General features: G+C 39.9%; 1 long non-coding RNA gene across 1 annotated transcript; it reads left to right on the top strand.

The window, feature by feature from the left end:
* Positions 1-3,529: 3,529 nt before the first annotated feature.
* LOC142172931 (uncharacterized) lies at positions 3,530-16,856 on the top strand. Its single transcript, XR_012702160.1, has 3 exons — positions 3,530-3,947; positions 9,449-9,515; positions 13,948-16,856. It is a non-coding gene; the product is annotated as an uncharacterized LOC142172931 (long non-coding RNA).
* Positions 16,857-26,013: the final 9,157 nt, after the last annotated feature.

Below are 26,013 nucleotides of genomic sequence, written 5' to 3'. Positions count from 1 at the left end.
ATTCGAGGACGAATGTTCCTAAGGGGGGAGAGTGTTACAACCCATATTCATGTACGTTGGTTCATGACATTAGTTTGTCGACATAAATCTGAGAAGATATTATCTTTGAGATAATAAGAAGTTAATCCTATTGGTCTTAAATAATACAAGGGTGTATAAGGTGTGGTTAACAAGTATTAGAAGTTAAACGAATCAAGGATGTTGTAACCCGTATTTTTAGGTAAACCTAGGGGTGCTAATATTCTAAAGAGGTCGTGTTTTAAGGTATTTGAATCATGTAATGTTCGTATCATAAGTCTTGAAATTAAACGAGTTATGAAACAAACGTCGATAAAAGTTGTCGCAATTACTTAAACTTTAGGTCAAATATTCCTAAGCTTTTCTCCCAATTTAATTGGAACTACATGGTGATCTACCCACCAAATTGAAGATATATGAGTCTAGTTTCCAACGTATAAAACTGTTTGTCAATAAGATCTTGGAGTATAGAGATATTTGCATTTTTGCGAGACTACGCAGATTGGTAGTTGACAAGTAGGTGTATCACCTACTTGCCAAAATGAGAGGACTCAATTAAAAGCCCCAAATTCGGCCAAGAGGGGAATTTTAAAGGATTATCAACTAATTTATTTCACCCATCTTTCAGACCTTGAAAACCAAATTGAACCCCTACAACTCCTCCCCAAAAATCCCACATAAAAACTAGGGTATTTCGAGTGTTACGACGTGATTCTAGTGCCAAAAAGTCTGGATAGCTTGCTAGTTTCTCTTTCTCCTTATTGTAGCCACGTTGAGGAACTGATTTTTAATGAAGAAGGACCAGGTTTCGTGGGTTATACTCAATACAAGACTAAGGATTCGTGACATTTTTCATAGCTTCAGGTTGGGCAGTACATATACAAGGTATGTGATGTTATCCCTTTCCTTCTTTTGCATGACTTCGATTGTACATAATGCAATGAGTGAGCTTCCAAAGGTACTCTACTCTTAGAAGCTAGCAGTACTTACATTTTTTCCCTTCTTATGGAACAATTGATGTTGAGGTAGCTTCTCTTATTCTTATGTTATCAGGTTGTTGGTACTTCTTGATTCTTTTAAGATTCTTGATGAAGAGTTATTCCTAATAACGTGTACGGAGAATATCAACCTTACGTCACTCTGAAAGGTTCAGAATATAATTCCAATAAGTCCTACATGTATTATATATATGTATCTATTTTACTCTACTGAGTCGCGCTATAGTCGGTCAGGTACGACACCCATTGTGCAATCACTGATTAGTTGGGTTTTACCGAGCTCCACGTGGCCGGGTACATTTTTCCGAGCCTATTATGGCCGAGTACGATATGATGATGATGATGCCCACAGAGGCATATGTTTTAAAAGTTTATGTATATATATGTATGTATCACGCATTTCATGTCATTAGCCCTCAAAGGTATCCAGATGTTACGGGTTGTATATTCTCTATCATGTTTACATTATTGTTCTTACTTATGCTTTCCTGCCTTACATATTCAGTACTTTATTCATACTGACATCCTTTATATTTGTGGACGTTACATGTCATGCTGCAAGTCCTGATAGACAGGTAGACGCAGCCCCCCCACCACAGTAAGCTTTTCAGGTCAGCGGTTATTGGCGAGATCCCTTCTTCTAACTTGTCGTGGTCTTGGTATGCATATTTATTATAGATATTATGGGTATGTCAGGGACCTGTTCCGGTAATGTTGCAGCACTTATACTCTTTTAGAGGCTCATAGACAGGTGTCGACTCATGTATAGTTTGGTATGCCTTGTCGGCTAATTTTTGTTGTATAGTCTTTCATGGGAGTGTGGTAGCTCGTACCTTATATGTAGATTCTTAGTTGTCTTGTCATCCCATGTTATGTATGTTCATTCCATTATATTTCATTGTTTGTTGTTCATGATACATACCTACCATTTATAATGATCTCGTCGGGCCTTAAAGATAATAAGGAAGGTTAGATAAAATGTACGTTGGTTCTCGGCAAGTATGGCCCGGGTGCTAGTCATGATCCTCCAGTTTGGGTCGTGACAGATGTCAGTGTTGATACTCTTACCGTTGATTCAGTTCCGGTAGTGAGAGACTTCCCAAATGTATTTCCAGTGGATCTTCTAGGCATGTTGCTCGATAGGGATATCAATTTGTATTAACTTGTTGTCGGGCACTCAGCCCATTTCTATTCCACCATATCGTATGGCCCCAGTAGAGTTGAAAGAGTTAAATGAGTAGTTGCAAGAGTTGATTGATAAGGGTTTTATTCGGCCTAGTATGTCTCCGTGGGGTGCTCCGGTCTTGTTTTTTAAGAAGAAGAAGAAGAAGAAGAAGGAGGAGGATGGTTATATGCACATGTGTACTAATTATCAGCAGTTGAACAAGGTGAAGTGAAAAATAGGTATCCATTGCCACGTATTGGAGACTTATTTGACCAGCTAGAAGGTGCCAGAGTATTCTCAAAGATTGATTTGCAGTCATGTTATCATCAGTTAATGATTTGAGATCCGGATATGGCCACTACGAGTTCCTTGTGATGTCATTTGGGCTGACCAATACCCCAGCAACATTCATGCACTTGATGAACAACGTATTCCAGCCCTATCTTAATTCATTCATCATTGTGTTTATTGACGACATCTTGGTGTACTCCTAGAGCCGGGAGGATCGTGAGTAGAATTTGATGATTGTGCTCTAGACCTTTAGAGAAAAGAAGTTGTATAAAAAATTCTCAAAGTGTGAATTCTGGCTTGATTCGGTGGCATTTTTGGGTCATGTGGTGTTGAGTGAGGGGATCAAGGTAGATCCGAAGAAGATTGAAGCAGTGCAGAGTTGGCCCAGACCATCTTTAGCTACTGAGATTTAGAGTTTCCTTGGTTTTACCAGGTATTATCACCGTTTCATAGGGGGTTTCTCATCTATTATAGCATCTATGACTAGATTGACCCAGAAGGGTGCTCCTTTCAGATGGTCCGAGGAGTGTGAGACGAGCTTTCAAAAGCTCAAGACTGCTTTGACTACAACCCCAGTGTTGGTGTTGCCTATGAGTTTGGAGTCTTATACTGTGTATTTGTGAACACCTAATTTTTTACCACACTCAAATTCTATACTATTTTAGTGTAAATATTTCTTTTTAGGTCTAATGTTAATATTTTAAATGTTTATCTTACTCTTAATAGGTTTTATTTAAGAAAATTAAAAACTACAAAAATATTCACATTCTTAGAATATAAGATTTGTTCCTATGTTTAAATAGAAGAATATATATATAAATTTAGTTTCTTCTTATTTTAAATGTAAGTTATAGTAGTATTTTTCTTAGTATAATTTAAACTTTAGTGTAAATATTGAGTTTCCTTATTTATATAGTTTCTTTAAGTCTAAAAGTAAGTCAGATATTTAATATATATATTACTTTCATTTTTTTTAATAAAAAGAGAGTTAGTAAAAAGTTATAAAAAAAAGAAGGAAAAAGCTAAAAAGGAACGAAAACAAAACCCCCTCAAAAAAAAAAAAATCTGATCCCCTAACTTCCCCATTCCCTCACGTTCCTATCCCCCACTCTTTACACAACCCACGTTTCCCCCATTAAACCCCATTACTTACTCCATTAAACTTTAACACTAACAGACCCTTTGGTGGGGGGATTCTTATATATATCAGTAGTTTGAGTTAAAAAGGGGGCGGAGGTGAAGAACAGAAGAAGTAAAAACGAGGAAGAAATTTAAAGAGGAGAGGATGGAGTTGAAATAGAGTTTGAAATTTTAGTCGACGTTCGGTTTATCGTTCGGGTTCCGGTTTTGCTCAAAGGTTTTAGTCTTGATCGGGGTTACTATCTCCTCTCGCTTCTGTTTGTCGCTTGGATTTCGTCACTGTAAAATTTTTCTGTGGCTTCTCTCTTACATATTGAAAAAGCTTTGCTCTACAGGTTCTCTTCTATATTATCTATTCATCTTTTACTTATTTTAAGTTCTAGTTTTGGATTTTGAAAAGTTATTTAGAGATGCATGAATTCTGTGTTGTTTGAAACATTTTAAGAGAAGGAAATCTTCTAAGTTTTTTTTTTCTTTTATTATTATGTATGAAGTGTGTTTATGATTTTCTCATTAACGTTGTTTTACATCTGTTTGACACTTCAGAATTTGGTTCATTTTGGATATTGAAATATCGTTGTTAAAAAATTTTCATGGTTCATTCTATTATTTGGGTTGCCGAATTTTGTTTCTTTCTAAGTAGCTAGAATCAGTAGCTTTAAGTTTTATAATAAATTGGCTACACCAACTAATATGTTGTCCATTTTTCTTCTTCTTCTTTTATTTTTAAGTAAAGATGCATGTCAAAAAATTTCATTAGTCTCATTATAGATTCTTAGGTAATTAATTATGTATTTTGTTTGAAAGTTCATGTACTAGTGCTAAAATGATATTTGAATTAGTTGTTAGGATAAATATGGTGTTAAAATTTCAAATAACGTCATTGACGTATCTTAAGAAATTTTCCTTAGATTTTGTGAAAAGCTTTACGTTGATTTTTTTTTTCTTCATTTGACTTCTAAATGTTCATTTGAAGACAAGCTGGAGAATAATTTTCATCATTATTTATTTTATTTTTTTATTTACAATTGGTAAATTGTTTAAGTTAACGGTTAAATTTTTTTTTTTTTTTAGAGTTGCTTAATTCCAGAGCATATTCATTAGATATATACTTGCATCTAACATTAATAAGTTGGCTTTTTATTATTTATCAAAATCGATGCCATGTTTAAAGATTTATATTAAGTGTAGTATATCTTTTGCACATAATGAAAACTGAGGGAGCGATGCGGGATGCATATTGATTCTAAAACCTTTGTGAGAAATAAATAATTAGAGAGATAATAAATAATTGTGAGGGTGCGAGATGAGTTACGAATTAACTCAAGACTCATAGCGATGAGTAAAAGAAAAAGCACATAAATAAATATCTCGGATCTAAAAGAGATAAAATAATTAAATATTTTAAATACGCTATTAGCCCATGTGTTCATACCCGAACCTTGGATTGATATGCTCAAGTAATAAAAGGGTCATGTGCGCATTCCGCGTCTCGATGCCTTTAGATTTGAAATAATTGTGTTATAACCATGTGTACATTCTATATCTTAGTTTAACACTTAATTTCAAAGAAGTACCTCGTGTGTGTTCCGCATCTTGGTGAATACAATTAATAAAAATATAATAATTAATTAAGCGGTAATAAATGAGCCATAATCAATAAAATTCAAGAATAGCTAAAAATTGATTTAAGCCTCATTAGTCAATAAAGCGACTGTGCTAGAACCACGGGACTCGAGGGGTGCCTTACACCTTCCCCTCGATCAACGGAATTTCTTACTTAGTCTTTTGTTTTCGTAGACCATAAATAAGAGTCAAGCATTCCTTTTGAAAGGGGATTCAAATAAAAGGTGACTTAGAACACCAAAACTCAATTCCAAGTGGCAACTCTAAATAATAAATAATCCCTTTTCAAAACGTCTTTTTAATTGGAAAAACTCTTCTAACTCAACCGCGTAATAGGGTTATGTGGCAAAAAAGAGGTGTGACAGCTAGTGTTGGCCTTGGCGCAGTGTTGATGCAGGGCGGTATGGTGATTGCCTGCGCATCTAGACAGCTGAAGACCCATGAGAAGAATTATCCGGTCCACGACTTGGAGTTGGCAGCTATTGTTCATGCATTGAAGATTTGGCGGCGCTTTTGTACAGTGTCCATTGTGAGGTCTTTTCCAACCATCGGAGCCTACAATATCTGTTCAAATAGAAAGATCTTAACTTGTGACAGCCGAGATGGTTAGAGTTGCTTAAGGACTATTATATCACCATTCTATATTATCTCAGGAAGGCCAATATGGTCGATGCTTTGAGTCAAAAGGCAGAGAGGTCGGGCAGTTTATCATATCTACCGGCACCAAAGAGGCCACTAGCCCTAGATGTTCAGGTCTTGGCCAACTAGTTTGTTAGATTGGATGTTTTGGAGCCCAGTCGAGTTCTTGCTTGCGTGGTTTCTCGGTCTTTTCTATATGATCGCATTAGAGAGCATCAGTAGGACGACCCCCATTTTCTTGTCCTTAAAGACACAGTTCAGCATGGCGATGCCAAAGAGGTTTCTATTGGAGATGATGGTGTGTTGCGGATGCATGGCCGATTATGTGTGCCCAATGTGGATAGGTTGTGTGAGTATTCTTGAGGAGGCCCACAGTTTGCAGTACTCCATTCATCTGAGTGCCGCTAAGATGTATCAAGATGTGAGGTAGCACTATTGGTGGAGGAGAATGAAGAAAGACATAGTAGAGTATGTAGCTTGGTGCCTAAATTATCATAAAGTGAAGTATGAGCATTAGAGTCCAGATGGTTTGCTTCATAGACTCGAGAAAAATTTTGACGCGGTATGGGTGATTATAGACAGGTTGACCAAGTTGGCTTATTTCATTCCGGTAGTGATTACCTATTCTTCAGAACAACTGGCTCAGATCTATATCCACGAGATTGTCCGACTTAATGGTGTTTCGGTATCCATCATCTCTAGCTGGGGTACGCAGTTCACATTGTGTTCCTGGAGAGTTGTACAGCGTGAGCTAGGCATACGGGTTGAGTTGAGTACAATATTCCCCCTCTCCCCCAGATGGACAGACAATCCGAGCGCACCATTCAGATATTGGAGGATATGCTTCGTGCCTGCTTATGGATTTTGGGGTTCTTAAGATCAGTTCTTGCCATTTGCGGACTTTGCCTACAATAATAGCTAGCAATAGAGTATTCAGATGGCTCCTTATAAGGCCTTATATGGGAGACAGTGTCGTTCCCCAGTTGGTTGATTTGATCTGATAGAGGCTAAGTTATTAGGCACATATTTGGTTCGAGATGCCTCTGAGAAGGTCAAGTTATTCCAGGATCATCTTCGTACAACCCAATCTAGATAGAAGAGTTATGCGAATCGGAAGGCTTATGATGTTTCATTCTTGGTTGGAGAGAGAGTCTTGCTTAGGGTTTCACCCATGAAGGATGTGATGAGGTTTGGGAAGAAGGAAAAGTTGTGCCCAAGGTATATCGGACCTTTTGAGATCCTTGAGAGGATTGGTGAGGTGACCTACAAGCTTGCGTTGCCACCTAGTTTGCCTACAGTTCATCCGTATTCCATGTCTCTATGCTCCAAAAGTATTATAATGATCTGTCTCATGTTTTAGACTTCAGCACAGTCCAATTGGACGAGGATTTGACTTATATTAAGGAGTCGCTGACTATCTTGGACAGACGGGTTCGGAAGTTGAGAGCAAAGAATATTGCTTCAGTGAAGGTTCACTGGAAGGGTCATCCAGCCGAAGAGGCGGCCTAGGAGACCGAGAAAGACATGTGGAGTCGTTATCCTTATCTATTTATCAGTTCATGTATGTCCTTATGCACGTCGAGGATGAACGTTTGTTTTAAGAGGGGATAATGTAACGACCCGACTGGTCATTTTGTGTAATTGCGACATATTACCCGTTTGGATGCTTCATACATATGTGTTTATAACTTTATGACTTGTGTGGTTGGTTAGTTTCGTTTCACAAAGCTTTCGGGTTGATTCAGACCCTTTGGTTAAGTGATTCTAATCTATTTCCAATCATATTCCATCAATATATCTTAGATTTTAATATCAAAATCATGTGAAACTATGCCAAGTTCTTTAAAAATAAGAATTTGACTTTTGAGAGTCGATTTGGACTCGAATTTCTAAACTAATCATATATATGAACTCGCGGAGTCACGGGTAGTTGGAATCCATCATTAGACCCGAGTTTTGACTAGGCAACCTTGGGTTAACTTTTTGAAAAAAGTGTAAAGATCATAGTTTGATCTATTGTAATTAATTTTCCTTGCATTGTTTGATGACATCAAGTCGATTTTGGTTAGATTTGAGCCGTGCAGAGGCAAATTTTAGGGGGAAAACTATTTTCAAAGGTTGAATTTGCCTAGTTGAGGTAAGTATCTTGCCTAACTTTGTGTAGGGGAACTACTCTTTAAGATTTGGGATTGATTGTGTCTATTGTGCTATGTGAAAGCCGTGTACATAAGGTGACGAGTGGGTACACGGGTTGTACGTGGTATTTAACCGGTTTAGGCTACTTAAACTTTTTCCATGCTTTAATTGAAACGTCATATCATGTTCTAAATTCTCATAGTCAATCTATTCTTACTTGTGTTAGTCTATCCTTACATGCCTTAAATGACTTGTTTAACACTTGTTCTACATCCTACTTGAATTGCTCCCATGCTTTAATTGAACTTGTTGTCCTTTTTATTGTTACATATTATCTCTTTCATTGTTGATTATCATTATTTGAAGTCATTGTACATGTTATCTCTTTTATCGTTGATTATCATTATTTGAAGTCATTTTTACAAGTTATCTCTTTCATTGTTATTATTCTTATTTGAAGTCATGTTTTCTTTCCCATTGCGAGTTATTTGTATTTAGTTCGTGGTTAGACATTATCTTTCTCATGGTTGAGTTATTAGTGTTGAAGTTCTGAAAGTTGTATCACATTGAGGCGAAGTTGTTAATTTATGAGATATCTTTCTTGTTGAGAATTTTGCATTCATTGTTATTGTTGATATTTTTGTACACGTTGTGGTGGAGACATGGGCTATTATTGTGGAAACTTTGATATTGTTGATTATTGGCAAGTTGTGATATATGGGTACTTGTGGTTCGATTTGTTATTGTGATGTGATATTGACGCACATGGGGCGGTATAAGGCTAGGGGTTAATGTGCATGTGGCGGAATAAGGTGGGACTTGCGTGCATATTGCTTGTAAGAGAATTACGTGAAGCCACACGGCGTCATAAGGTGGTCTAAAGTGCGTGTAGCTATTTCGGGAAAACTATTTTCAAAACTATTTAAATGTAAGGCTCACACGGCGGTATAAGGAAAGATTGTGATTGAAATTGAGAAATGTGAATATGAGACGGTACCTCGATTGTGATTCTTGCTATATACGAGGCGGTACGCCGATTGTGATTCTTATTGTATGCGAGGTGGTACCTCGTTGTGATTCTTGTTTTTTAATCTTGTTGCAAAGAGTTATTGGGTGAGAACACTTCTTGCTATTTTGATCTTTCCTGTTCTATTAGTTGTTGTCCGTATATGACCATTGTGGTTCTTCTCAGTTGTTTCATTTATGTTATTTCTATGATTACAACCCTTTCATTAGCATGTATTGTCGACTTGTTTCATATTACATATTTCTCCGATTTCCACTAGTTCTTGTTATTTTGTTTTCACTCTGTGTGTGATATCCTAGCAGGTGTCTTAACCTGGCCTCGTCACTACTCTACCGAGGTTAGGTTTGATACTTATTGGGTACCATTGTGATGTACTCATACTACGTTGCTGCACATCTTTTTGTGCAGATCCAGGTACATCTGCTCGTGTCGGACGTTAGTAAGCGGCTTTTAGCTCCTTTACAGAGACTTCAAGGTATGTTTGCTCAACGGTCGCATGCCTCGAAGCCATTTTCCTTTATCTTTACTTCGTGTTGTATTTTCATTCAGACAGTGATGCAATAGCCATTTTAGCTTACTCTGTAGAGCTTATGACTCAGTTCCACCAGTTTGGGAAAGTATTTGTTGAGATTCTATTTCGGGAGATTTTATGTGTTTATTAGACTTGTTTTAGTATTTTTGTTAATTATTTCTATCAAGCTATTATTGAATGTTAGGCTTACCTAGTCGTAGAGACTAGGTGTCATCATGACATCTTACGGAGGGAAATTGGGGTTGTGACATATTAGGATAAGATCCTTGTGATTAGTTCATATGTTTTGTTTCTCCATTGTGGAACAGATTCGTAGTATGATACCGATGGGGAGTCGTACCTGATCTACTTGTTCAATAGTTCTCCCATGCATTTCTTTTTTCATATTCAGTTATATTCGAGTTGTGCTTGTTGGGGTTTAGATTGCAAGGTATGTGCCTAGGTGGCATTGGGTGTAACTTGTTGATTGGGTGAGTGGTTATGAGATTTACATGTTTCTTACATCATTGGAAGTGTTGGGAAGGTTTAAAGCAGGGTTGTAGTTGATACGAGGTTGATTATTGGGCAGCTATTATGATCAGAATTATTGCTATGCGCATATAAGTGATGTTCTCCGTCGTCTAGTTATACCGTGTGAGCATACTTATGGTTTGTTATAGCTGGTTGAGGTTGATACAGGGTATATGTGAGGGGATCGGGTCTTTAGGGTATGATCAAATGCTGAAATTTGGTTCTAACGCTTATCGCTATGGCTGAAAGGAATAATCTTTAGTTGAGATGTTGTTGTCGGGCCTATGTGGATTGGGGTGACTTGGGATCACCCGTGAGTATGTGTATGGTGAGTTCATTTTGTGATTTGATGACTTTGGAACGGTTCTTGGCACGTTCGAGGAAGAACGTTTGTTTATGAGGGGGAGAATGTGATGACCCGACTGATCGTTATGAGCTTTAAAGTTCCGTTCGATGGTTTATGGTCTTGAGTAGCTTCGTATTATGCATTCTGACTTGCGTGTATGGTCGGTTTCAGTTTTCGGGTGATTTGGGATTTATTTGGAAGAATGATCCTTGTTTTAGAAACTTAAGTGGTAAGAATTGACCGGAGTTTGACTTTTTTGAAGACGACTCTGAAATGGTATTTTGATGATTCTATTAGCTTCATATGGTGATTTTGGACTTAGGCATGTGTCCGGATTTAGATTTGGAGGTCTGTAGATTGATATGATGTTTTTTGGCGAAAATTAGAAAGTTGAAGGTTTGGAAGGTTGAAAGGTTTAAGCGGGAATTGACTTTGTTGATATCGGGTTTGGATTGTGATTCTGTGAGATGGTATAGGTCAGTTGTGTCATTTGGTACTTGCATACAAAATTTGAGGTCATTCTGAGTTGAATTGATATGACTCGGCGTGAGTGTTGGAAGTTGAAAGTTCATTAGTTCATTAGGATTGAATTGAAGTGTGATCCGTAGTTTTGATGTTGTTTGGTGTGATATGAGGCCCCGAGCAGGTCCACATTTGTTATGGGAGTGGTTGGTATTATTGAACAGGGTCCTTGGGGCCTTGGGTATGTTTTGGATGGGCTATGGTCCATATCTCCTTGTTTTGGGTTTGTTGTCAGCCGATATCTGGTGTTCTTCATCGCGATCGCTACTAAGGAGTCGCGTTTGCATAGAGATAATTTGGTAGCATTCATTTGTTCTTCATATTCGCGATGATGCGACCACGTACGCGAAGCTTGGAAGACTTTTGCTTTCACGTTCGCATGCTATGTTCCGTGATCCCATATAAGGATAGTTGGAAGGGGCATCACGAGATTTGTTATCTGCATTCGCGTAAGAGACTCCATGTTCGCATAGGTCGCTGGAGATTGTGAATCGCGTTCGCGACTAGAGTATCGCATTCGCAAAGAATGTTTTGTGCAACTAGGTGAGTTTTGTTGATGTTAGGCTAAAAATCCATGTTTTCGCATGTAATTTGCCGTGCATTATACCTCAATCTTGTTAACTTTGGTGTAATATTTGTGACTCGAGCTTAATAATGATGTTTATATGTGTAGGAGTCACTTTGAATTGATTTGGCAAGCTTGCATGCAAAGTGAATTAAAAACAGAAGAATTTAGAGGGAGTATGAGCCCAAGGTTGGTGCCAGGCACCAACCAAAACGCCAAAGGCAGAATAGTGAAAAATTTCGACGTCCTGATTGGTGCTAGGCGCCAAGCGAGATGGATATGGACGGATTTTATGCCATTTTAGCTAGGACTTGGTAGTTTCGACCCTACATGCCCCCAACATGTATAAAAGGGGTTTTGAACCTATTTCTTAGGGAGGAGACATTATTGGAGAGGCAAGAAAGCTACGAGAACACTTGGAAGACGAATCACAAGAGTTTTCTCTTCTGTTCTTCCTTAATCTGTATTTTAATGCTTTCAATTATTATCATGATTGTTAGTATGGTTATGAGTAGCTAAACTTTCTCAAATGGGGTTTGATGAAACCTTTTGAAGTATGATTTTTCTATTGCGTTTTATATAATTGAGCCGTTGGATTTCTCTACTTGTTCAACTACGGGTTTATTGTTGTTGATTGAATGACATCAATTGATTGTGCCTATTTAGTATCTATTACTTGGAAAATAATACATATTTAGGTAGTTGTTGAACAACATCACTCCTAACGCATGTGAGGAATCAATACGGAGGGTTTAAAAGTGGGATTAGAAATAACGAAACCTTGGTGCGACTTTAGTGAGCGGTGAATTAGTGCTAGCTAGCGTAGTTCGGAAGAATATGTCTAGTAAATTGTAGTAGTTTCTCGGAAGAGAATTATAACACCCGAAGTATTCACGATCGGCAGAGAATACTTAGGCGAAATTATAGAAAACATAGCGGGAAGGATTCTGACAATTGGGAAATCATAACTCTAGACCTCCTTAGTCTTGTCTCAAATTTCATCCTTGTTAGTGATAATTTTGTTGCTTTATAATAGTTGTTAATTAATTAGTTAGAAATAAATATTATAATCTTTATAATGAGGAAATTGTTTGAACTTGTGTTTCTTAGCAATATTGAACAACTATAGCTAAGCCTTAGTTTTCTGAAAGATTCGGCTCCGGAGTTGTAAATCGGATTATATTTGTAACTACCACTTAGTCCTTTTTATAAGGCATAGTTGGACGTGATCAAATTTTGGCGCCATTGCCGGGGAACTAACGGTGTAGCTGTAGCTGTAAATATTGCTTGGTATCAAGTTTGAACTTTTATTTTATTTATTTTGTTTTGATTTTATTTTTGATTTGAGATACATGGCATCTTGGAATTATGAAAGTTTTGATGTTGGTAATTCTACTTTTGATCCTCCTTATGCATATTGTGGAGGAAATCACCCATGGCAAAATTATCAAAATATTCCTAAGAGCGAGTTATGTGCCCAACTCAATCTTATGTATGGAATGTGTGTGATTTACGTGGTAATCAAGATGGTCACTTTCATGATTGTACTTATATTTCTTATCTTCCCCCAATCCCTTAGTATGATGGTTCTACTTTTTCTTGTGAAGTTAACGGGAACAAATAACCCAGGGATGATAATATGAAAGAAATCAAGGATATGCTAAGGTGCCTTGTGGAATAAAATGATGAGAAACAACTATACATACAAAGGCAAGATGCTACTATTTGTAACCTGGAGGCACAAGTGAGTCAATTGGATGAAGCATTTAATGCTCAACAAGCCAATATTGGATATAATAGCCAAGAAGAGCATGAATTAGATACAGAAATTGAAGTGCAAATGGAGGAGGTCAGAGTAGAACACCAACAATCTATCTAACTAGAATTTGAAGATGTCGATGTTGAAGAAGTAATACTAGAGTCAGCAAAGGATATTGAAGATACAAATTTAGTTGACTCTAGTGTGATTGGTGTTGAGGAGGTCGAAAATATTGAAGTTCATGTATTTGAGCGTGTTGCACCTCATTCCAAACACTTCTCTACATTATGTTTAGATGGTGAAATGAGAATTGATTCATATGAGCACAAAAATGAGTCAAAGGAAGATGTAGATGAGCCTTATATTTTGAAATTTCCAAGGCTGTCTAGGCAAGGTGACACTCCTCGGTTGAAAGCCAAAAAGTGCATGAGAATTTATTTATTTTTTGGCTCTCAAGAATTTGTACCGCCCCAAGAGCATAATCATAAGCTTGAAGTAAAACTTGGGGTTCAATTCATAATCTTGAGGCGGAGTCAAAAAGTAATTTGCGTCGTGTCGCGACGTTAAATTAGACGCTTGTTGGGAGGCAACCCAACATTATTGCTTTTTTTATTTGTTTACTTTCTGTTTAGTTGTGTTATTTTTTTGTAATGTAGTTTTTTTAATATTGTAGGAGCATGGAAAGGAAAGCCATTAGAAGGATGCAAAAGCAAACCAGATGGTTGGAACTAAGTGTGAGGTATCCGCACGAAGGACCAGGCTTGGGAGAAGTCTGAGTATCCCATAAGCTGCTAATGCTTCGGCCTTTGGCCTATCAGGGAGTTTCTTTCACCTTCTTGTTATTTATGGTGTGTATTGGGGACAGTGCACAATTTTAAGTGTGGGGTGAGAAGATTGTCTGGGTGATTTTCTATGATAATTTAGTTGTGTTAGTTTGACTAAAAAAATTGGACTTTTCCTGACGATGGATCTCTTGGACATCTTTCTTGAGGGATTAAGGTCCAATAAAAAAATACAAAAATATTTTTTTTATATTGAGTCGTAGGTAGATAATAATCCCCCTTGGTTTTTCTTTTGGCATCGGTTCTTTTCCAAGGGATTTAACTTGAACCGGGTAGTTTTGTTTTTTTAATTTTTTATAAAATCGAGGGAAGAAAACTTGAGTGCTCTTATGTGCCTTTTGACTTGTTTGTGCCAGCATAGTTAGGCCTTAGCATGCAAATTATCTTCCCAATATGTTTTAATGAAAATTGATGCCATGAAAGATTGAATAACATGTCTTTGATGCTTTCTCTCAGTTACTTGACTCATTGTTCATGTAGTTCTATATTGCTTAATACTTCTTGACTTTTTGATTACTTGCCTAAACTTGAGAGTTGGAATGGAACCATCCTGACTGGGGTCATGTGCATTGTGTGATGTGAGGTTTCTATTACATGTGTGTTAGTTGAAGTAAAATAAGTAAGCTTTGTGAGTCTAAGAGATGATGTAGGCGTTCCTTTGATTGTCCATTGAGTTATTATGCCACCATATATAAAATTATCTGTAGACAGCCCATTTGAGCCTATAAGCCTTTTCTTTGGCACCCACATTACAAGTTGTCACACCTCCTTTTTCCGCACCCGAAAGGGCTCAGGGGAGTTTTTTTCCAATTTAAAGGACAATCGGAACGGGATTTATTTATTTATTTCAGAGTCGCCACTTGGGAGATTTAGGGTGTCCCAAGTCACCAATTTTAATCCCGAATCGAGGAAAAGAATGACTCTATATTACAGTCTGCGTACCAGAAATCCGGATAAGGAATTCTGTTAACCCGGGAGAAGGTGTTAGGCATTTCCGAGTTCCGTGGTTCTAGCACGGTCGCTCAACTGTTATATTCGGCTTGATTATCTGATTTTATACAAGTGTGAACTTATGTGCAAAATTTAACTTTTACCCGCTTTTATCGTTCACTGTTATTTTTATAGGACTTGCAACGTCGTGAAAACATATCTCGAACCACGTTACATCAATGCACCCGTGGTTATTGATATATCTCGACTCGGTTGAGATTTGGATTTGGGTCACATAAATGTGCACCCGAATTAAGAAAAATAAATTATTTAAGACGCGCCTGAAGCAACTAACGTATGGTTGTTTTGGGGAGGGCCGTAAAATTCGCTAAATGACCTGTCCCGAATTCTAAGTGTTTTAATATATATACAGTTGGAGGGCCCCATAGCTGTGTACATTTTTTATGAGGCTCGTCTCGTTCTACTTTTAAAAGGAATTAGCGACGTCATGGATATGCCTCTCGGATCACGTCACAATCAATGTACCCGTGATTAGAAATACATTTCGAATCCGTCGAGATTTGGATTTGGGTCACATAAATGTGCACCCGAGTTTTTAAGAAGGTAAGGCTTATTAAAGCGCATCCTAAAGAGACTAACGTATTGTTATTTTAGGAGGGTTGTGAGATTTGCTAAACAACCCGTCCCGGAAACTAAATGCTTCAATAATATACATTTAACAAGGGCCCCGCATCTGCGCGTTTTGTTTATTTTCGTCGAGGCTCATCTCGTTCCTATCTTTTAAAGGATATCCTATAGCAATTACGTTTCTTGTCGTGTTTGTCTCTATCAATTAAAAACAGTAGATAGTCCTAATTAATTACATGCTTGCAAGTTGTTTGTAATGTAATTAGGAAATGCTTAAAAATCAGGACCGAAGCTGCGTGCACAGTCGGCCAAACGAATAATCATGGGCCCAAATCCAGCCCACGCGCGGTTGGCCAGACCTGGGCCACTGCTCGTTCGATGCGGGCCTGCCTGGTCTGTCTTCGACCTGGGCTCGACCCTTGTGAGGTTGAGGCCGTGAACTTGTTCTGGGTTCTATTGGCGTGGTTTATCAGTTATAAAGGGATCGCCTATTAAAGGGAAAGAAATTAACTAGTAGTGGATAGTTTTCATGCTTGGCCTACATTAAAGAATATACTACACAGTTAAACTAAGTCTAAGATACAACCTATTACATTGGGAATATTTTCACCTAACAACATACATATATAAACTAACATTCAGCTAATCTACATTGATATATACTGGGCATACAGGCTACTTCCATTATCAAAACAGGAATGAAAATTATTATACAGTACATGATATCTAATGTAACAATCTATGTATAAAAGTCACTCTTCAGGTCTTTTCTTTTGTATTCATGCTCAACTTTCCAATTACATTTGACAGAGTATTAGTCATGTACCTGGTATAGAGAACAAAAGAAGAAAGGAATGATCAGCTGGGCAGTATGTAGTAAATACAACAACAACAGATACACAACAACAACACAGCAACAAAATCAACCAACAAAGATGAAGCTCCCGAGTAGTCGAGCAACAAACAACAAATCCCAGAAACAGAGTAGGAACCAGCAGAGACAGCAGAGTATTCAATGTAAACACCCCAGCAATTCAACAACCACAAGCAGCTCAAACAGGCAAACACCAGTAATTGGCCAAGACAGCTAAACCAACATAAACTCTTATGTAATTTTCAGACAGTGTTTGGTTACAATATTCCGAGACTTTGTGTTTCTTGTTTTTCTTTTCTGAAGACTAAGAAATGTCCAACCTAAGACTCAAAACTCCAGCCCTCTCTTATGTTCTAAAACAGCTTATTTATAAGCTAATCCACCTAGTGCAGCTAAGCTGCCTGCATCCTCAACTTTGCAGTCTGCCCATCCCTATTAAGCCCATCCTAAGCATCTTTTGATGCCAGCCCTTTTTGTTCCCCACGCCTGGCTTTCTTTAATCAAGAGTTATGGGCTCATTTTAGTATTCATTTTAAATTCCCATGCTCTTATGTCTTGTTCCCCATTGGCATTAATTTAATCCCAAATTTGTACCCTACTTGTCAGCTCATTTAAACTAATCATTTTTGTTCTTTTCAGACCCCAGACTACCCTTGCTAGCCCTTGATTATCACTGCCTTGCCCATTGCAGTATCAGGGCACTTTGGGCTTTGACCATTCGATTTCAGAACTGCCCCAGCCTGGCTTTTTAATTGTTTACAAGGTAGTTACAAGCTAATATTCAGGCAATGCCCAATTCAAATCACAATACAGGCCCATTCAGAATATTTGAACATTCAGTCGTAGGAGACTAATCGACGACATTTATCAAGTCGACTACACTAATTATAACGGGTAATGATCAGTCGTTCAAATAAACAACACATACAGGGACCTAAAGGGCATCAGACAATTTTTGTTCAATTACTGGGGCTATATGAATTAACTCGTTTGACGACTAATCTAATCGAACATGTATATCACAGAATACATTCAAATCATACACAGAAAACAATTGACCAAATAAAAGGTCTTTACAGAGATGAAAGAAATCCGAATGAAAAATAACAAAAAATAACAAACAAACACAACGAAAACATACTGACCACTTAATCAAAACTAACACAAAAGAAAGGAAAACTTACCGAAAATGTTTAAATCAAACAGACCTAAATCTGATTCAACTTCGAACTTTTGAGGCCGAACAAACTTTAATCAGGGTGTTCTCACATGAGAACACCTTGATTAAGGTCTATTAGACCTCAAACCCATGTCCAAACCGGCCGGATTCCCCAGGTGCATGTGTTCTAAAGTCTGGATTTCTAGATCTGATTTTTAGGGAGTTGTGGGTAGATTCACGAGGAAGGTCAGGGGAGTGTCTGGTATGAAGATGGGGTGGTTTGGCATAGATCGAGTTTTGTCTCGAATCTTCAAATCCAGATTCGAGACGATAGGAGGTGATTCGAGGTTCGTGGTTAGTGGATTCGTGTTTAGGGTGGTTGGATGCTTTAGGGGTGTGAAGGGGGTGGTCACCGGCGTTCATGCCGCCGGGTTTTGGTGGAAGGGAAACTAGGGCGGCGTTAGGGTTTGGGGGTTTCAGGGTTCGGGGAAGGAGACGAGTGAGGGGTGGGGTTCGGATAGGGGGCGTGGGGTGTAAGGGAAGGTTTATATATGGTGAGGTTGATCGGATCTGAGCCGTTAGATCAGATGATCTCAACGGCTTAGATCTGATGCTGAGAAATGGGACGGGGTCGTTTGATAGTTAAACGGGGTCGTTTGGTTTAAGTGAGGGGTTGGGTCGGATTGGTTATTGGGTCGGGTTTGAACATGGGTTACTGAAAGAGGTCCTGAGCCGTTGGATTGGCCTGGACGGACGGCTCAGATCGAACGCCCTATACGGCGTCGTTTTGGGGGCGTGCCTGGGCAGGCCTGGTTTGGACTGGGTCTTGCCTTGGCTTTGGGCCTCATTTTGGGGCCCAATCCGATTTTCCCTTTTCTTCTCTTTTTTTTTCAAATCAACAAATTAAACTAACAATTCCTAAAAATTGTAAAAATTAAAATAAACTTACACACATATTGGTTAACACCTATAACAATTAACACACCATTTTAACATATATTTTTGATTTTCTTTTTTTTCTTTTTGGAGTAACTGAAGCAAAAATCACGTGCTTACAGCTGCCCCTCTTTGCACGAAGACACGAAGGGTTTTCGCGCAAAGATAAGCGAGCGATTTTTGCCCGTCCGAATACTCCGTGTGAAGCATTTTGAAAGATATTTGACCGAACCTTTGCTTCGGAGGTTTCCTACATATCCTGGGCTGAACAGGAATCAGGTCAATGTAGTTCGGGAAATTTTGGTAGCTGGGACTACCGTGTGACCGTAGTGTTTGCTGCCGTTGTGCGCTGTTGTATGCTGCTGTAGGATGCTACTGCTCAACCGATCTCCCTATTACATTGCTCTAAAAGGAAAACAAGAAGCTAAGCTAAACTGAGGATTCTGAAATCTCATCCATCTTCAACTTGTTCTTGTTGCCTTGCTTTCTTGTCGGCTAACGCTTTCCTCTGATGCCTTTATCTTGTGGCTTTGGGAAGTGATGTTGGTCCTTTGCTGACGTTTGAATGCCAGTTTTCATCACTTTCCTGGATTTGCTGGGAACATGGCTTTCCTCCTTAAATCTTTCAATGGTCTCTTCAGCGGTATGACTTTTTATCCGAATCGTCATGTTGGGCAAGCAATAGCGTTCTCAGACTGCTTCTTCTGAGACGTGTTCCTTCTTCCTTTTGAATGTGCGCTTGCTTTTGCAGCCTTCCGCTTCTTGATGCTGGGGATTTTAATGTTTCCTGTTTGGGGATCTCTGTTGTAACCTTCCGTCTTCAGGTGGGGCTACTGATACCAAACTCTAGAGCTAAAATGTATTCCCGCATTATACTGGTGGGCGATCTAGAACTTAAAAGTATTCCCGCATTATACTGGTGGGCGACCTAGAACTTAAAAGTATTCCCGCATTATACTGGTGGGCGACCTAGAACTTAAAAGTATTCCCGCATTATACTGGTGGGCGACCTAGAACTTAAAAGTATTCCCGCATTATACTGGTGGGCGACCTAGAACTTAAATGTATTCCCGCATTATACTGGTGGGCGACCTAGAACTTAAAAGTATTCCCGCATTATACTGGTGGGCGACCTAGAACTTAAATGTATTCCCGCATTATACTGGTGGGCGACCTAGAACTTAAATGTATTCCCCGCATTATACTGGTGGGCGACCTAGAACTTAAAAGTATTCCCGCATTATACTGGTGGGCGACCTAGAACTTAAATGTATTCCCGCATTATACTGGTGGGCGACCTAGAACTTAAAAGTATTCCCGCATTATACTGGTGGGCGACCTAGAACTTAAATGTATTCCCGCATTATACTGGTGGGCGACCTAGAACTTAAAAGTATTCCCTCATTATACTGGTGGGCGACCTAGAACTTAAATGTATTCCCGCATTATACTGGTGGGCGACCTAGAACTTAAAAGTATTCCCGCATTATACTGGTGGGCGACCTAGAACTTAAATGTATTCCCGCATTATACTGGTGGGCGACCTAGAACTTAAAAGTATTCCCTCATTATACTGGTGGGCGACCTAGAACTTAAATGTATTCCCGCATTATACTGGTGGGCGACCTAGAACTTAAATGTATTCCCGCATTATACTGGTGGGCGACCTAGAACTTAAAAGTATTCCCGCATTATACTGGTGGGCGACCTAGAACTTAAATGTATTCCCGCATTATACTGGTGGGCGACCTAGAACTTAAAAGTATTAAAATTGCTTCCCCGTTCTTCCGAGAAAATTTTCGACAATCGGCAGAAAATTTTCTGCCCCGGTTTTGGTGACTTCCTTGGCGTTGCATCTCGCTGTCCTCATCAATCCTTTGTTTTCCTGCAACAGACAGAAGGATTTAATTAGTTTTTATCGTGGTGGTAGAGGGTGCCTTTCTGGCGGATGATCTTCCTTTCTTCCCCTTTTCTTGCTCTTTGTCCCCATAATTGGTTGGCGGGCAAAGTTGCCTGTTGGGGGTCTCTAGCCTGCTGGGGATTGGTTTTCAATTTATCCCCTTCTCTGCTTTCTCTTTAAACACATGATGTGGGAGTCTGCTTCTAACTCCCGAAACCACGCCCTTTTGGAGCATACTTCTTCCAACATTTCCGAGCACAATCCCTGCATTGCCTGGGGCTGGCCTTTAAGACTGTTTGTATTATCCTGCATTGGGATGAATTCCCCTTCGGTTTCTGGTAGTAAGCTTTGAAAGACCCTTTAAAGACACATTTTAGGAAAAGAAATAAAGATATGGAAAGGAGAAAATCTTTCTGAACCAATATTTTGTGGGAGGAGACAATCAAAAGAACTTATCTGGAGGACACAACTGGTCCCCGTGATCATGGCGTGCACCATAGATTCCGACCCAGTCTATTTATATCAATTGATTTGCCCGATGGTTTGACTTGCTGGGGATGATAAAAGAGTGTTCATTTCGTTTCGAATGTGGTAGCTTTGCTGATCTGTCTCGTCGCCTTATAGTGCCCTTCGAGGGGTTTTCACTAATGAGACTCTCTCTTTTCTCTCATTTCCCGGCGCCTTATGGTGCCTGTGAAGGTTTTCACCAATAAGACTCTCTCATTTTATATCCCTCATCTTACATCGCCTCTCGGTGCCTGCGAAGGTTTTCACCGATGAGACTCTCTCATTTCATATCCCTCATCTTACATCGCCTCTCGGTGCCTGCGAAGGTTTTCACCGATGAGACTCTCTCATTTCATATCCCTCATCTTACATCGCCTCTCGGTGCCTGCGAAGGTTTTCACCGATGAGACTCTCTCATTTTATTTCTTTCGAGGCATCGGGGCGTTGTAGATACGACCCTCTCTTCTGGAGATTCCTTTGACTATCAATTCGTTCCCAGTCTTACGATCCTCTTCTTTGCTGGGGATTGGTGCATTATTCTCGGTCTTATTTACCTGACTCGACATCTTTTGAACATTGATCGGGAGGTCTTTTGGACGTTGATGTTGGTTTTGGTGCGGATTTAAAGAGGGGCTATGAAAAAACGAAAATAATCTGATGGGTGGTGTGCTACAACTTTTGGAATCAAATCTTTGTTGGAACTTAAAACATAACCTCTGTCCCAGTTTTCTTGCTTGGGGAATTTATTTTTTCACTTATGTTGCGCTATGTGCGTTACGCATGCTGTGCCTATTATGCACACTGTATACATTATGCATCCTATATTTACCATGATGCATATTATGACCGAGTCGTGAGGCGCCTACGTATCCTCTTTGAGGAATCAGGTCAAACGTAGTTCCCCCGGTTTTGTATTTCTTTATGATTTCATCTTCTTCTTCTTTTTTCTCTTTTTTTTCTCTTTTTTTTCATTCTCTTTCTCTTTTATTTTTTCTTTTTTTCCATGTCTTTTCCATTAGTGATTCCAAAAGAGGGGTATGAAAGAATTACTTAGGCTCGAAGGGTGAAGCAAAGGTTAAAAGTGTTTGGATAGAAGAAAGAATTGCCTCCGTCATCTCATTATTCAACAAATGCCAAATACAAACAAATAAACCAAAAATTGCCATAATTAAAGAAATTACGCATAATATCTCTTGACCGCATCTGAATTGATAGCCATGTCGACACATCTACCTTCGACATCTGTCAAACACAAAGCACCGTTGGACAATACTCTGGTCACGATATAAGGCCCTTGCCAATTTGGGGCGAATTTGCCCTTTGCCTCGACCTGATGTGGGAGGATCTTCTTTAACACCTGCTGCCCTACCTCAAACTTCCTGGGGCGCACCTTCTTATTATATGCTCTTGCCATTCTCTTCTGATACAGTTGACCATGGCACACTGCTGCCAATCTTTTCTCATCTATCAGGCTCAACTGTTCCAAGCGAGCTTTGATCCATTCATCATCATCAATTCCGGCTTCAGCGACAATTCGGAGGGACGGAATTTCGACCTCCGCTGGTATCACGGCCTCAGTTCCATACACCAACAAATAAGGAGTTGTGCCTATGGAGGTCCGGACGGTAGTGCGGTACCCCAACAAAGCAAAGGGTAATTTCTCGTGCCATTGTCTGGACCCTTCCACCATTTTTCGCAGTATCTTTTTGATATTCTTATTGGCTGCTTCGACTGCTCCATTCGCCTTGGGACGATATGGGGTGGAATTGCGGTGTGTAATCTTGAATTGTTGGCACACCTCTCTCATCGGGCTGCTATTAAGATTCGCACCGTTATCCGTAATGATCACTTTTGGGATCCCAAATCTGCAGATGATATGGGAGTGAACAAAGTCCACCACCGCCTTCTTGGTTACTGATTTGAAGGTTTTAGCCTCAACCCATTTGGTGAAGTAATCAATGGTCACTAGGATGAACCTATGACCGTTGGACGCTGCTGGCTCGATGGGCCCAATGACATCCATGCCCCATGCCACAAACGGCCAAGGTGCTGACATCGTATGTAACTCTGTTGGCGGAGAATGAATCAAATCTCCATGTATCTGGCACTGATGACATTTCCTCACGAAAGTGATACAGTCGTGTTCCATGGTGAGCCAATAACACCCTGTTCGAAGGATCTTTCTTGCCAATACATATCCGCTCATGTGTGGCCCACAAACTCCAGCATGTACCTCTGCCATAACCGACGTTGCTTGACTGGCATCTATGCATCTCAACAATCCCAAATCCGGGGTTCTTTTGTACAATATTCCCCCACTGAGGAAGAAACCATTCGACAAACGCCGAAGGGCTCTTTTTGGTCTCCAGAGGCATGTTCTGGATATATCCCCATTCTGAGGTATTCCTTGATATCATGAAACCAGGGTTCGCCATCTGCTTCTTCTTCTATGGCATTGCAGTAGGCGTGCTGATCACGGACCTGGATGTGTAGAGGATCAACATACATTTTGTCAGGGTGGTGCAGCATTGATGCTAAGGTGGCTAAGGCATCCGCAACCTCATTGTGAACTCTCGGGATGTGTTTGAACTTCACCGATCGAAATTGCTTGCTCAGATCATGCAAGCATTGTCGGTATGGTATGAGCTTTAGATCTCGTGTTTCCCATTCACCCTGAATTTGATGTACAAAGAGGTCCGAGTCTCCCAAGACCAAGACGTCCTGGACATCCATGTCAGCAGCCAAGCGCAGACCCAGAATGCAAGCCTCATATTCGGCCATATTGTTGGTGCAATAGAAGCGTAGTTGAGCCGTAACAGGATAATGCCGTCCTGTTTCAGAAATGAGTACTGCTCCTATTCCAACCCCTTTTGCGTTTGCAGCTCCATCGAAGAAAAGCTTCCAACCCGGTTCCTCAGGTAATTCCAAATCATTCGTATGCAACACCTCTTCGTCAGGAAAATACGTTCTTAAGGGCTCGTATTTTTCATCAACGGGATTCTCTGCCAAATGGTCTGCCAGTGCCTGGGCTTTCATGGCCGTCCTCGTTACGTAGATGATATCAAATTCTGTGAGCAGAATTTGCCATTTTGCCAACCTTCCCGTGGGCATAGGTTTCTGAAAGATGTACTTCAATGGGTCCAAGCGGGATATGAGATAAGTAGTATATGAAGACAGGTAGTGCTTCAACTTCTGAGCTAACCAAGTCAGGGCGCAGCATGTTTTCTCGAGTTGAGTGTACTTGACCTCATGCACTGTGAATTTCTTGCTAAGATAGTAGATGGCCTGCTCCTTCCTTCCTGTGTCGTCATGTTGCCCCAATACACAACCAAATGAATTTTCCAAGACCGTCAGGTAAAGAATTAGGGGTTTCCCGGGCTTAGATGGGACCAATATGGGTGGATTAGACAGATACCCTTTGATTTGGTCGAAAGCTTCCTGACACTCTGCTGTCCAACCTACCGCAGCATCCTTTCTCAGCAGCCGAAATATGGGCTCACAAGTTGCTGTGAGTTGAGCGATGAACCTGCTGATGTAATTGAGTCTACCTAGCAAACTCATTACCTCTGTTTTGTTCCTTGGCGGTGGCAAATCGCGGATGGATTCAATTTTGGATGGGTCTAATTCAATCCCCCGCCGACTGACGATGAATCCTAGCAACTTTCCTGATGGAACCCCGAATGCGCATTTGGCCGGGTTAAGCTTGATATCATACCTCCGGAGTCTTTGGAAAAATCTCCTTAGGTCTGCTACATGGTCCTCCTGACGCCAAGATTTGATGATCACATCATCGACGTACACCTCTATTTCTTTGTGTATCATGTCATGAAACACAACAGTCATTGCTCGCATGTACGTTGCCCCGGCGTTCTTTAATCCGAACGGCATTACCCGATAGCAGTAGGTTCCCCACGGCGTAATAAACGCTGTCTTCTCAGCATCCTCTTCGTCCATTAGGATCTGATGATAACCCGCATAGCAATCCACAAAGGATCCGATCTCGCGCCCAGCGCAATTGTCGATCAGGATATGAATGTTAGGTAGCGGAAAATTGTCCTTGGGACTTGCTTTGTTGAGGTTGCGGTAGTCAACGCACACCCTGATTTTTCCATCCTTCTTTGGGACTGGTACCACATTGGCCAACCATTCGGGATACCGAGTGACCCGAATGACCTTCGATTGCAACTGCTTGATCACTTCTTCTTTGATCTTTACACTCATTTCTGTTTTAAATTTCCTTAGTTTTTGCTTGACCGGAGGGTATGCCGGGTCAGTGGGTAATTTGTGAACCACTAAATTGGTGCTTAATCCAGGCATATCATCATATGACCAGGCAAAAACGTCTTTGAATTCCTTGAGAGTTTTGATCAATTCTGCTCTGACATTCGGCTCAATGTGGATGCTAATTTTGGTTTCTTGGACGTTATCAGCGTCTCCTAGATTCACAGCCTCGGTGTCATTTAAGTTAGGCTTGGGTTTCTCTTCAAATTGGCATAGTTCCCGGTTTATCTCTTCGAAGGCTTCACCTTCATCACATTCGGATTCATCATCGCAAACGACCTCTTGCATCATTGAGTCAGATTCAGATTGATTTATTAGACTAGGTCGAAGATCTGCTGTGCATGCCATGTCATTAGAACCAGTAAAAAGAGAACTGTTCAGAAAGAAAAAGAACAAAACAAGAAATTAAAATGGGACAAAAGAAAAGAACTTTATTAAATTTGCGGGATAAAAAGGGTTCACACTTTTACAAAACGAAAGTAAAATTGGGATTACACCCTTGAATAATCCGATCAAACAAACAAACAAACAAAACATTAATCAAAGCCTACTACCAAGACTCCCCTCGGACAGGAAGAGGAGTAACCGTCCAATTGTTGGTCTTGGCCTTAGGCCCCACAAATTGTATCTCTGCTCTGCTGGAACCTTCTCCAGCTTCCACC

This window comes from Nicotiana tabacum, chromosome 18 (assembly GCF_000715075.1).
Source record: "Nicotiana tabacum cultivar K326 chromosome 18, ASM71507v2, whole genome shotgun sequence".
Classification (NCBI taxonomy): domain Eukaryota; kingdom Viridiplantae; phylum Streptophyta; class Magnoliopsida; order Solanales; family Solanaceae; genus Nicotiana; species Nicotiana tabacum.
This window is presented reverse-complemented; position numbering and strand designations above follow the sequence as displayed.